The sequence below is a fragment of the Limulus polyphemus genome, unplaced genomic scaffold (genome assembly GCF_000517525.1).
Source record: "Limulus polyphemus unplaced genomic scaffold, Limulus_polyphemus-2.1.2 Scaffold316, whole genome shotgun sequence".
Classification (NCBI taxonomy): Eukaryota; Metazoa; Arthropoda; class Merostomata; order Xiphosura; family Limulidae; genus Limulus; species Limulus polyphemus.
The window spans coordinates 421,203-434,645 of NW_013665926.1; the positions used below are offsets into that span (position 1 = coordinate 421,203).

Genomic DNA, 13,443 nt, shown 5'->3' on the forward strand with positions numbered 1-13,443 from the left:
TCATATGAATATGACTGAAAATTTTCATTGTTTCTTAAAAGGTGGTGTCTATTTACTTAGTGACCACGCTGTGTACATATAAGTTTCGTTATGTGGATAAACCATTTAAAGTGTTTCTGTGTTGAACCGTAAAAGAAAATCCTTGAAATGTATAACAAAACCATTATCATATGTGGATTAACCATTAATTTCAAAATATTTCTTTGTAGCTTGACTGTGAATAACGATAAAAATATATGCATAAAACATATTTCATGTGGATTAAACATTAATTAAAAATGTTTGTATGTGGAATGATAATGAAAAACATTTGTAATACATTATAGAGCACTTATTTTATGTGGAATAATCGTTAATTTAAGGGCATTTCCTCTTATAATAACAGTAATAAACACTCTAAATACAGACTAAAATAGTTACTTGTGGGTAAATTGCAGTAAAATGTAACGGTGAATTGTTGTGAATTGTTTTAAGGTTCTGAACTTATTTGTACAGTAAAAGGTCTGGCATCTCGACTACCGGTCTTTTTACCGTAAATTAACGGTATCATTTTCTATAGTGTAGTAACAAAATTGATAGAGCTTCATCTTTTCCCCTGTTGGCTTTAATCTTCTCTACTAAATATTAACAAAGTTTGTTGAACTTTATCTTTCGTGTCGTGTTGAATTTAATCATCTCTACTAAATATCAACACAGTTTATTCATCTTTATCTTTTGTCTTGGCTTTAATCATCCATACTGCATAATAGATAATAATACAATTTGTACATCTTCACGTTTGATCTTGTTCTCTTTAACAATCTTCTTAAGTTAATAACAATTGCTAAAGCTTCGTGTTTTATCTTGTTGCCTTCAAATCATCTCTCTAGATAATAGAAAAAATTGCACAGCTTCATCTTCTGTCTTGTTGATTTTAATAATAATCTTTAGTGGATAGTAACAGTTTGAAGAGCTTAAGTTTTTTGTCTTGTTGGCTTTAATAACCTCCTTTAGTTGGTAACACAGTTGCTACAGTTTCACGTGTTGTTTTGTTCACCTTGATCATTTCTACTGGGTAATAATAGTTTATAAAAGTTTCATGTTTTGTCTTGTTCACCTTGATTATTTCTACTAGGTAATAATAGTTTATATAGTTTCATGTTTTGTCTTGTTCACCTTGATCATTTCTACTAGATAATAATAGTTTATAAAGTTTCATGTTTTGTCTTGTTGACCTTGATCATTTCTACTGAATAATAATAGTTTATAATATTTCATGTTTTGTCTTGTTATCTTTGATCATCTTTGTTAAATAATAACACAATTCTTAGAGTTTCACCTTTGCCTTCATGACTGTAATTATCTTATTAGATATTAACACATTCTGTGAAAGCTTCATGTTTTCTCTAACTCTCTTTAATCACTTATATTAGACAATAATACAATTTGCACAGCTTTATCTTTTGTGTTACTGTCATTAAACTGAGTCAGACAAAGATGAACGTATTCAGTCTGTCTTCGTGAAGTTTAAATAATTTAGGCCTGCAAGAGAAGTTATGTTTGTTACATTACATTCCCTTTTTAATTTTAAGTACAACGTTTCTAAGTATTTATGTTGACTTTTAACTATAACTGAAATATTAAGTTTCATTCATGATTTTAATCTAAAGAAAAAAACGTCAGCATACACTTCTGTCTTCAACTTTTAACTTTATAATTTAATTAAAAAAACGATTATGCCACGGTTGTTTGTTGTAGTCAAATATTATTTAATGGTAATTGAGCATTTACTATAGAACTAATCATAGTTTTGAATTAGACTCATTTATAATGTATTTAAGTGAATAGGTCTGTGAGTCTTTTGAAAATTCAAAAAATAGTTTTTTCAGAATTGCTATTTTTCACCGAAACGAGATTTATGGAAACAATTATTGAAGTGAAAACATTGGTATTCATTATATGCATGTTATAGGTAGAATTGGCCAAGCGTTGGATTGGTCACCCACTAGTATGGAACGTGAGCTAGGTTTAGACCGTCGTGAAATAGGTTAGGTTTACCCTACTGATGACTAGTCGTTGCGATAGTAATCCTGCTCAGTACGAGAGGAACCGCTGGTTCGGACACTTGGTACATGTTCTTGGTCGAGTGGTGCGAAGCTACCATCCGTGGGATTATGACTGAACGCCTCTAAGTCAGAATCCCGTCTAGCCACTGCAATGATACCATTCGTGCCCTCTACGTATTTTTGTTCACTGATATTAAACCGATGTCAAGTGGAAAGAATGGATGGTTTGAACATCTTGTTTATCAATTAACAAATTCTAAGAACATATAGACTTATTGTAAATAACTATAATTATTCGTTTGATATAGTACGTTAAGCATTTTATATTGATACACTTTTGTTGAATATGCAATTCTGCAAGTTACGTGGTAAGCAGAGATAGATATTTGTGGTCGAACGGTATGTATCAGAACCACATTTTGACCTTGTTAGGCAGCGAAATGCCTCCGCTTTCGGGAAGAGTATGTAACAGCCCTTCCCAAAGCAAATTATTTATTCACTCATAACATGAAGCAGCGTTCACATTAGGGATTTATAATTTCCAAGATAGGGCTATCTCTTTACTTAATGAGATTGGAAAATAAAAGGATATGGAACAACATGGAGTCCAGGACCATCTAGAAAGAGGTCTGTAACAAGTCGTACACTAACAACACTTTGGTAAGCAAAGTACCGCATATTGTAATAGCTGAGGATTCACGAACACAAAGAAAGTAGCAAATGCCGTCCACCTACCCCAGGCAACGGTAGCAACATAATCAAGAAACATCTCAGTCGGGAAAACCGTGTCACGTGTACAGGGGTTGCTTCCTCTACATATTTATTCAACCGTGGTATACTTTAAGCAGCTGAAGAATGAAATGGGTGTTAATGCTATTTTATAAACAGATATAACGGTCTATTTGCCTGTTGATTTGTTTGCAATCAGATGTTGTAAAGGGTGCTAATAAACCGGCGTCCTTGTACACTGGATGGATTAGGAAAAGCAGGTAGGGAGGAGTGGTGTGCTTTGACAGTTTAAAAACGGAGCCTTTAGCAACAGAAACTACGCTGCATAGCTATTTTCAAGATGCACGATCGTCAGACAGCATTAACGGACGTAGTGAAATAGACTGTAACTACGTGGTGAGGCTTCAAAATAACGTGTCATCTTATCTCTATTTTGATATTAACTGTTTAAAATACGATGGAAAATAAAGTTTTTGTAACTATGACGTCAATTCCAGTCGTGCTATATGGTTATTTATAAGTTCTCGTTCCGTTCTTTCTCTTAAGACCTTATGTTATTTATTAAATAAAGTATCAGATATTGAATATTCTAGTTGTTTTGGGGTATATGAATAAAAAAATATCGAATTAGAATTTCTACACAGAACACTTCTCTTTATAATTTGAATGTTTTGTTGAATAAGGTTTTTAAACATAGTTTTTGACGTTCTAAAACCTAAACAAACCACTTACTTCATGTGTAAAACTTCTAGACCATGCATGTTCTAGGAAACACACGAGTCTCTCAAGAAAGTGAGAGAGATGGTGAATCTTTAAAATACTTCCGCATCACTAAATAATTCATATATATTTCATTAAATTACTGTTATTATGTAGGGTGTATTACTTACAAGCTACAAGTCGTGATTATGCAAATTTACGCATTGTAAAAAAAAATGTAAATAAATAAATATACCTTTTATCTCTCTTAGCTGTATTTTTGAACGCGTTGCCCCAGTTTTAGCTTGGAATCTCATTCCATATATCAAATGAGCATAGACATTATCAAAGGTCCGATCTTTAGTTTCAATCACGTAGTATGGGAGGAATGAAACATATCTAAGATATAACCATCAAACTGGTTGCTAGGACAACCAGAGTTCCAAAATTGGTGTCTCGCGTGCACTATTTAAAATAGCCATTTAGTATGTTAGTACATGTTTAGAAGAATACGTTAAAATAATCACGCATATCGATATACATATCCACGTTTATACACGTACTTTCGTAAAAGTATGAATATCGACAGATTTATAGAAAAAAAAATTGCTGATTTATTTAAAAGTCAGTTGTTTTTTTATCATCCTGTATTAACTCTACTATTACTTTAATAAACCAAACACTTTGAATGAAACTCCATAAAGCTTCCTCGTAAGGAAAAAAAATCGCTGAATTCAGTAACTAAGTTAAAGGGATTTGTCGTGTCAGATATTCAGTTGGAAGCGAATAATATTTTCTCTAACCTTATTTCAGAGATTTTAAAGTAGCTAACGTTTTAAGCGCATGTGCAAGGTTCCGCGCTCTTCGAGGAAATAAGGAACTACAAAATGTAATTAAGACACACTTTGAGGTTTTCTTTCTGGATTATTCAAAGGTTTACGAGTATGAAGTGAAAAGAACGAAGTTACTCAACTAACCTGTATCTTTAAAAGAAACAGCAGTCCACACTAACTTGAAGCCCATACTTTCCTCTCCAATTCTATCTTGTTTTCTTGACGTAAGGAATCTATAGAATAACAAAATTACTTAACTAAAAATCTCTCATTTCTCCATTTGAATTCAAAGAGTTCGATTGTTTCTCTCAGTTTTTAATTACAAAAATTTGTGCAAGTGGAAAGTTACCAGAATAAGAAAAACTAGACTTGTTAATGTATATATTTTTATCAATTTATGGAAATATGTTAATACAGTAACTTATTAACATTTTTATTCAATGATAAATACTTTATTTTATTAGTTACTAGTCCTTGGTTTTCGATAAATAACATTATTATTTTTGACTTTATTAAGGTTATAATTTGGGGAAATATCTAAACTAACACTTATGTTAAGAGTTATTATTTTGGGATATATATATATATTAAGTCTTTCATTATTAAGTGTACTTTTTCAAAATATATTTTATTTCCTACTTTAAAGATAATTTATAAAAAACATTTTGTATTCTTATTTAGAAGTCAGATAATTTAATTTGTAGTATTTTGAGGATAAAGGAACTTATTCCCAAACATACGAATAATACATATTTTTACTATTGATACTCTATGTATTACCTTACTAGAATATTAATCTTCCCGAACCATAGTAAGGTAGCCCCCCAGTGGCACAGCGGTATGTCTGCGGACTTACAACGCTAGAAACCGGGTTTCGATACCCGTGGTGGGCAGAGCACAGATAGCCCTTTGTGTAGCTTTGTGCTTAACTTCAAAAACAGATTTCCTGACAAATTGATAATCTATTTGAGTGAAATGAGCATTATACTGCGCACTTCTTAATAGACTTCTTTTTGGAAGATGATTATTTCATTACTTACCAAATTAGTTAAAGAAGACAACGTATATGTTGCCTTATTAATTACGTATATTCTGAATGATGAATATTTTAATTTTTGTCTTGTTAAAATGTTGTTTAAGAAGTCGAATATTAATATCTTACACTATATTGGACCAAGCGTAGCCCAATGTGGCGGACTACTGATCTCTAGGTCTATTGTTCGTATGCTTTTATCACAGAAAAAAAAATCGAGCTCCATAGTCTGAGTACATTATAAGAATGACAGTCAAATCCTACTATTCATTCACACAAGAGTAGGCGGTATGTGCTGTTAACTAAACGCCTTTTCTCTAGACTGTTAAGTCAAAATTAGGAACGGCTTTGCGCAGATAGCTCTTGAGTTGTTTTGTGCAAATATTCGAAAACAAGCAAACAAACACGTTACATATATTACGTTTTGGGTAATACATTTGTTGTTCCTTACCGAATAAGTAGTCTATTTTGAGGAGATAAAGCTGTTCTTTCTTGCATATTCTTGTAATACTTTAGATCTCCACAGTATCTTTTAAGTTGTTGAGGATTAAACTGAAAGTTAGAGTAACCGTTGTAAAGTCCCAATTCTGCATCCCCACAATTGGCTGAAGTGCAAAACATAAAAAAAATATTATCTTCCTTTTTCAATCTTGAAAACGATACCATTTTGTAAAAAACAACAACAACTAAGCTTCCTAATTTAAAAATGAAAAAGGCAAAACTGTTTAAGTGATTGGGAAAATAACTTTATGGAAGATCTGTATTGGATCATTTTAAAGTTATATGTGTTAAATATAAGGCAAGCCTAATCAACAAGTGGGTGATTTTATCTTTCTTTGTAAAATTTAATTTTTTTTAACAAGTGTTTTTTTTTTAATTTACATTCAGCGGTATTTTTGTTTAATTAAAAAGAAAATCTAATTTAGTCATCTAACTTCTTTGTGACAGAAAATGATCGCAGCACCGGAAAAAGTACGATAATACTGAAAAAATAAAAGTCAGTTTGAAATCCTTAAAAATAATTAATATTTAATAGTTCAGTGCCATATGATAATTTTAAAGAAAATATTTTGAAATATCTATAAATGTCTACAATTTTCGGAATAAGTCGAATTATTTCATGTGACCGTTTGTTCAGTGTTATTTGTGTCTTCGTTTGCTTAATATCCCGAAAATGAATTAAGACTACAGTAACATAAAGATTTTACACGTCACCAAAACCAATCTCAGATCAAAAGTCGAAATCACAGGCTTTATTTGGTTGTTGAGTAATATTCAATGATGTCTGAACACTTAAACATGTTAACTATGGAAGTACACAAAAATACCAGCTACGTTAAATTCTAAAAGAAGAGTTTCTGAACTCGAGCACTCACCTATGCTACCATATAGCTGCAGTTCAAGTATCCGGATGTAAATGTGCATATTCTGCTCCACCCTGATCAGCCACACACACTCCACATCCTTAGGAAAGGAAGCCAGGATAACCTGGAGAGGTAATGACTCCCCCCACACCACTCACTGTACCTCCGCATCCCTGAACCATTGGAGTGGAGGTTGGTGGGGGGACCTCCTCTGGAAAACAACGAAAACTTTAGACGGGTTTATCATGTTAGACATTTTATGAACAACGATTATATGGTTCGATTCAAGCACGTTTGAAATATATAGATTTAAAGACAGATATTAAAAATGTATAAATCCGTATTTTTTAAAATTGCACGTTTGACAAATACGCAAGTTTAACAGGCTTTTTCACCTGTACATTATTATACTTGTATTGTTATCATCAACAATATTGTAGTTAATTAACATATACAATCTTATTAATTTAAATTTCCAAATGTGTTCCTTTTTCTTGTTAGTTAAGCCTAGTTCCCGCCTAATAATAAACTATTGAAAGAGGTCTTATTACGCAGTGAAAAACCCAGTAAATGTGTCTAGTTTACCGAAAACTCCCCAAATACAACGATAATCATGAAGCAACATTGTATGGATTGTTAAAGTAAATATGTTACGATTTGTTTTTGTTTTGTTTTGTTTTTTTAAAGAAAAAGCTATATCAGCCTATCTCCTATGTCCACCGCATGGAATCGAACCCTGGAGTTTAGCGCTGTAAGTCCGTAGACCTACTGCTGTCCTACTGAGTGACGAATATGCTACGAATTATGGAGGTTAAGTCAAAAGTTTATCAGATTTCATACTGAAGTTCACATATTAAAGATCACTGATAATGAAATTTAACATCCAAGTGAACATGATGATAATTATAAAATCCAGACTAGCTAATAATCAGATTTCATATAGCGAAATTAACTTGTTTAATATAATAAAAAGTGAAATTGGCATATTAAAGATAATAAAATTTAGAGTAAATGATTATCAGATTTCATATTGAAGTTAATATTCTATAAATCATAAAATCAGCCTAACTGAGCACCAGCTTTCTTATTCTTATCGACATGTGAAGTATCAGAAAAGCCAGACTAATTAGTTGACATATTTCATAGTAAAGTCCGCATAGGCTCAATAATCAAACGCATAACCAATTTATAGTGAATGCTTCTCTTCGATTTTGCATTAAGGGCTGTGCTGTAATTTTTACAAGTTACTGTTGTATTATAACATTCACGTTCATCCTGGTACGCTTTTCTATTTAATTGGATGTGTTACTATTTAATGCTTTAAGTTTGGGTTATTGGAAATAACTGTAAAATGCTCCATGTGTTCACTGAAAGAAACCCGAGTTATAAACTATACGTCTAGAAGTATGTATTAAGAAGATTTTGTGTAATTGTTTTACAGAAAAATCCCATTCGCTTTTTTTATTATTTATCCGTTTACGAATGTATTTGAGATTAGAAAAGCTTGTCTACGACAGCCGCAGGAAGAGGTTGACATGTGAAGAATGGCATTTACGTTCTTTCAAGGCTGAATACTGCATGAAACAGAATAGCACTACAACTTAACATAACGAAAATGGAATTCTAGCGGTCTAAACATCAAGTGAAAGAAATATGCTGTAAAACAGAAGCATTTATTGTATAAAAAAGTGGAGTTTCCCACCCCATGGCTGGTTAATAATGAAACAACAGCTACCGAATATCACACATTTCTTTATTTTGTTTTCCTAATATCTTATGCAGAGTTCGTGAGCTTTTTTTATGTAATTTGGCTTAAATTAGATTCCTGTGAATTTTTTTTTAAATATTAAAATTTCAGACAAAATAATATAATGTTAGAGGGGCGTAGAGTGATGCGTTATATTCACGTTCAAAAATATAAAGCAACATAATAACTTTGCAATTTCAATACAATAAAAAGTACTGATGCAAACATTGCTGATTCGTATAAAATTCAAAAAAGGAGCACAATGGTTTAAGGTTTGAACTTGCAATTCCTTTGCTGCGGTTCATTTACGTTGACTTAACGATGTTACAATTACAAGACTTTATCGAAATACAGCATTTCGATATAAGATGTCGAACTAAACAATGAGTGTTCACGCAGTGCCAAGATACGTTGTTTGTCTAGTGAATAATCCCCCTAATATTGGATTCAACACAAAACCTTTGCTTAGCAAAGACAAGTAAAACTGATTTTTTTCTAGAACTTTGGGAGTAGCATTCTACATGAAAATGGTTTAGTTTATATGCTAATTCATGAAATCTTTTCGAAACAATTACTTTTAAAACAAGGGATGGTGAGCAAAAACTAATTTTCAACACTTTTCAAAACACTCGGTGAATTTTACTTTAATAGATATTTGTATCTGTAAAGTATTGATGTTCGTTTAGTTGAAGTTAAGCGCAAACTACACAATGGGCTATCTGTACTCTGCCCACCACGGGTATCGAAAGCCGGTTTCTAGCGTTGTAAGTCTACAGACATGCCGCTGTGCTACTGGGGGCCAGACTATTGATGAGTATTCCTTATTTACATTTGGAAAATATTGATTCTGACAACGCTCAACGTTTAATTGTGAATAATTGTATTGTTCTATAATTCATGGAGAAACATTTTTTGTTAGGCCTAGCTTTCAGACTTTGCATTCATCATGTTTTATCATCCTGCTTACACAGTAGTTATTCCCAAGAACATTGTTTATTTCAAAATTAGAATTGTTGATAATCCTCTGAAAAAACAGTCATGCTTAGACAGTTATATCATTCAAAACACGTAACAACCTCAAGTTAAACTTGTTTTGGTGTCTATACTTACTTTCATTCTTAAACTCGTATTCGCCATAGAAACCTCGAAACTGAGCAGCATGGTTAGACCGAAATATTATTTCCACTTGGGGGTGCATTGAAACCAGAGGAGAAGGAATATCACTGCCACAGTAGCGGCCCATCAGTTGCTTAACATTAAATACCGTGATTGTAGAGATATCTACGTAGTCTGTGAGACATCTATTGTCAAAAGAAAATATAGTGTAATACACACACACATGCGAAGACCTGATAGATCTGGTAACAGAAAATATGTACATAAAAAGTACCTAAACCATAATATTTGGTGACATCAAATAGCACGTATGCGGGTAAAATGTATACAAAATTGCAATATAAATCTCCATCTAGTGACAATATTTTTCATCTTTAGTCTTGCATAATCATTTGTAAAATTTAATTTTTATTTATTTATCTTTAATATTTGAATCTATCGATGTTTTTCATAGGTAACTTTTTGTTTTATTTGTATATAGCAAGAACACAAACTTTGTTGTTTTCCTCAACTATAGCTTCGTTTGAAACTATTCTTCTTAGCTCGAAAGTGTCAAGGGACAAGGAATATGTTGTATGTGTATGTAATAAACATGAATTCGTTGCAAATAATGTGTCTTATTACTACTATTAAAAAGTTTTCCGTTGTTAAATCTCATGGCTGCTAATTTTATCTTGTGTGGAAGCTACAGTCATGTTTGTTATCAATATGAAAGTTTCCTGTTTAGCATCCACCAGTTGGAATTGTTGGACACGCACTACTGAATGCACAGGAACGCATATAGTTCATTAACTTTACGTACATGTGGATGTTAATAGCAACGACTGGTGTATTTATGTTATTCGTATGTACTAATTTATTAAGTGTCTCTTTTCACTGGGTTTCATTAAATCTTATTGATTATAATGTTTACAATCATTTTAGAATAATCGTTTGAACCGTCATTTTACATATGAATATCATTCTTTTACTATTTGCATTCAGAATTAATATATAATATATATATCAAAAGCAGACCGATCTCCTGAGATATTTTTGGGAATGTAGTTGAAAATATTGTTAACATCAAGAGAACCCATTCATTTTAATCATTAAAAGATTTAGTTTTCTAATAGTAATTAATACTGAATTTTCTATTATTATGCAACAGTAAATATATCTAGTCAGTTTGTTATTCCATATTAGTGTTCATTACTGTATAGGTTACTTTAAAATATTTTATTTGTGATCTATATTAGCTAACTTTTGATCATTAGTTATTAATAATACTTACAGCTTGTATATCAGTGAAGTTTCTCATTCAAGTTTTATTGAATTTATGTTTCTAAATGGGTAAACATAAATAAGTCCCCCCCATGAAACCCTGATATAACACAATGAATGTTCTTAGCTTTAGTAATATTGGTTTGTTTGAAATTAAGCACAAAGCTACACAATGGGCTATCTGTGCTCTGCCCACCACGGGTATCGAAACCCGGTTTCTAGCATTGTAAGTCCGCAGACATACCGCTGTGCCATTGGGGCGCCTTTAATAATATGATAATTTTGGTTGAAGAATCATGCATGTGTTTGGAAGGGGCAGTTTATAAAAATCTCTCTCTCTATATATATATATATCACTAGATTTTTGTAATATGTGTAATGACATTTGACATGTACGCAACGAAAGTTTAGGTTAAACACTGAGAATGGAAAGCGAGGTGAAATTTATTTTTAGGCAGAAAAGTATCCGGCTATCTTAGCAAATTTTGAAAATACATATACCTCTTTATAAAATGATCTCTATGCTGAGTACAGAAACGGAACGTTTTAAATCAAAAGTTTCATTCTCTAAAAACTATATGCAATACTAAGAAATATCATTACAGCAAAATTAAGTCCGTAATTTCAAATATATGTATATTAGATTTACTACATCTACACAGAATATGTTCAAAACATGCAATACAACGTTAAATCCACAAACAAAAACATGTCAGATAACGTTTAATCCACTCAAAACATGTCTGTAATAAGCAATCTCTGATTCAACGGCAGAAGAAATGGGAAAGTACTTAACCTTTTCTCCTGAAAAAGTACAGTAATGTGCATTATGTTATGAGGAATCCAGAGGCATGCGCCATCTATAGTTGGATAATATCCAAAGAAATTATGATTGTTTTTTTTCAGTCGAGTTGGATGATTTCTTTGCCATGATTCAGACAATGGTCATGACTTTGTTGTAATACATTATCTGTGGAAGATTCACCATTCCCGAACTTTTTGTGAAACCTATAGCCTTGGCCAAAATGTAACAAGTAAGATCATTATTATTAAGATGGAATATAAATACTTTTAGTGATGTCAAACCGAGAAATGCATGTTACCTTAAACATCTACATATGTAATTTGTATAATGAGACAGGTTCTATAGACATCATAAATGATTTATTTGAGCAGCAAACAACTTTATCAGGAAACCTGTAAAAAGATGTGTAATTCAGCATTTCATCTATTACAAAAAACTTTCCAAATACACATATAGTGACAAAATACAACATCAAATTATTATAAATTGCGTCTGTAATCTTATATCGGTTCATATTAAACATTCAGTACTTTGTTGGTCCTCCTCGTACTATAATGACCTCCATAAGGCGACGTGTCATGCTGTCAATGAGGTTATTGATGTAATGCACCGTGATTTCATCCCAACTTCTCACAAGAAGGCGATTTAACTCGGCTACATTAACTGGTTTAGGGTCGTGGTTAGTAATTTTCCAGCTCAGTTCTGCCCAACAGTTCTCAATGGGATTAAAATCTGGATACTTTGCTGGACATGGCAATCTTGAAACGTCCTCCTGGTTGAGATAATCCTGTACAATACGCACATTATGGGCAGTGGCATTGTTTTCCTGGAATACAAAGTTACTGCCAAACTTTGTCCTAGCATATGGCAGAAATATAATCTCTATGTGATGCCTATAGGAGGCGCCATTGATGGTTCCTTGAAGGATATAAAGATCTGCATCACCTCCTGTGGGAAAGACAGTCTTCCCTCAACTGCTCTCTTGGCAAACGACGAACATGAATCCTACCATCAGCTTAAACAAGCCGGAAACAGGGCTCATCTGAAAAGATGATATGCCACCAGTGTCCTAATTGTAAGTTGGCATGCTATTTTACCAAAATAACACGATGACGGCGATGAATTCTGATTAATATCGGCTTGCAGATAGACCTTATTGCAAAACAATCTTGCTTGGTTAGTCTCCTATTCACTGTTCTTCTGGATATCCTGGAATGAATGAGTTCATGACATTCCTGTCGTAAGGATTTGCAAGACTTCTTTCGACTTTGATGTGTTAACGAGTTCAAAATGATCTTCTCGGGCAGTAGTTTTTCGGCGTCCACCAGTAAACTTTCCTGGAACAACGTTTTCTGTAGTCCAATAACATTTGAGGATTCGGGATACAGTACACTGGGGGTCCCCAACTGTTCTGGCAGTGTCCATTTTTTTTCATATCATTTCTGGACAGTGGAACAATTTAACGCCCTATAATTTCTGGCACGTGACGATGAATGACTCTACACTAAGTACAGAAATATTGTCTAAGCAAAGCGTTGATCTATATCAAAAAAAAAAAGATTATACCAAAATCAAAACGTTTTATGCAAAACAGGTGTTTATGTGTGTTTCGATAAACAAATACTCAAAACAACTTATACATACTATAATAACGGGTAAAGAACGGAGAATACGAAAACATTTTCTGAGTGAAGTGTAATAATATTATAAGGTCTAGCTGGAGTATCCATCCCCTGGACGGAAGTTATGTAAATTCATGATTAATGAAAGGTTATCTTAGCACATGAAAAGTTGCTTCCATTATATGTA

The 13,443-nt window shown here is 32.5% G+C and overlaps 1 pseudogene; it reads right to left on the bottom strand.

Moving 5' to 3' along the window:
* The window catches only part of LOC106457314, a 27,508-nt pseudogene that overhangs the window by 8,670 nt on the left and 5,395 nt on the right, over positions 1–13,443 (bottom strand).